Source organism: Euleptes europaea, chromosome 13 (genome assembly GCF_029931775.1).
Source record: "Euleptes europaea isolate rEulEur1 chromosome 13, rEulEur1.hap1, whole genome shotgun sequence".
Taxonomy (NCBI): domain Eukaryota; kingdom Metazoa; phylum Chordata; class Lepidosauria; order Squamata; family Sphaerodactylidae; genus Euleptes; species Euleptes europaea.
Genome location: NC_079324.1, coordinates 45,751,415 through 45,752,479, shown reverse-complemented (window position 1 = coordinate 45,752,479; position 1,065 = coordinate 45,751,415).

The following is a 1,065-nucleotide window of genomic DNA, read 5'->3' as shown; positions in this document are numbered from 1 at the left end:
CTTGACGTGACTCCAGTGCCTATTTGAGAAAGCAAAGCCGACGGAAAACGTCCCAGCCGTGCTCGACCACGGGTGTTCCGGAGACAAGGAAGAAAGCACTCCTCGTCGTGAGGACGGACACCGTCTTTTAGGCCTTTTTGCCCTTGGAGAGCTGTCTATTCCACGCAGAGCACGTGGGGAGATGTTCTTTGCTTCCCAGAAAGGGGGAGCCTGTTCTTGCTTTTGGATACTTTCCAGAACCTGGCTAACTATGGCCAGTGCTAGTATTGCCCAGTCCAGCTCTGGCCTTTCATCCCTTTCTTTCTGTCCTTGTTTCTGGAGCCAAGGAGAAGGATTTCTATCCATGGTGGGTTCTGGGGAATAGTCTCTCCCCCCCCCCCCACATTTCACTACTGAGCTTTCCCAGATGAGAATCAAGCCTGGAGTTGGTGTTTTTTTGGGTGGTGAGGGGTGCCTTTCGGTTGTTGTTAAGAGTTGGAAGGACCCATATATTCTAGGGTGGTTGGGTGTTGTTTTTAAGGTGTGGTCTTAGCAACAGATGTTCCTGGAGCCGTTTCATGTGTCCTGGAGAAAGGAACAAGATGTTGGCTTTCACTTCTGCTCCAGTTCCAAGTCTGGGACCAGCAGGTTCCCGTAGAGCTGTCAGGTGCTCTGGACAGGCTCCCCTTAGGCTGGGGTTGTGCCGTCCACTAACAGTATTAAGCTAATCCATTAATGGGCAGTACATGTTTGTCATTGCCAAAATTTGAGTTGGGTTGGGGCAGGGGAGAAAGAAAAACCCTCCGCCTCCCCCTTTTTTATGTGGCCTTAAAGCCATCTCTATGTGCCTTTTTGTGCTTGGACACTATTTAATGATATAATGCAAGAAATAAAGCCTTATTTTCCCCACCACGTGCCCTTCCTCCCTTTGGGCGAAAGAAGGAAAGGAGGGCAGTGCCGTTCTGAACACACTAAGACTTAGATAGCACTAAGACTAAGGGTGAAAACGCATGGTCGCTTTATCCTCCTTTAATCCCTGTTTTAGCCAGGATCGAACGCACATTAGGCGAAACGCATGCCTTCGAT